This window comes from Penaeus monodon, chromosome 34 (genome assembly GCF_015228065.2).
Source record: "Penaeus monodon isolate SGIC_2016 chromosome 34, NSTDA_Pmon_1, whole genome shotgun sequence".
NCBI classification, from domain to species: domain Eukaryota; kingdom Metazoa; phylum Arthropoda; class Malacostraca; order Decapoda; family Penaeidae; genus Penaeus; species Penaeus monodon.
This window is the reverse complement of record NC_051419.1, coordinates 14,648,283-14,648,589: the sequence shown is the minus strand read 5'-3', so window position 1 is coordinate 14,648,589 and position 307 is coordinate 14,648,283.

Below are 307 nucleotides of genomic sequence, written 5' to 3'. Positions count from 1 at the left end.
TTTCCCCGGTTCCACTCTTTCCCTCAGCCATCAGTAAGATACAACAGTCATAAGTTCCCTTAACCCAAACACTTGATTTAGTGAGTTAGGAAAAGTTGTCACAGGGTCGGGATATTGCGCTAAATTCTGAATCCTTTCTTAGTATCAACTTTAACGTGGGTTGTGTCTGGCTCTGATAGCATTTTGGTGTTTATGTAATTCACTTTTGTTGTATTTCTGACAAAGGAGTTGGTTTGTGGTCGTGGAAAAGGTGTCGTTTTGTATTGATTGAGTTGTTGGTTATCTTAAGCGGGTGGGTACTTTCCTG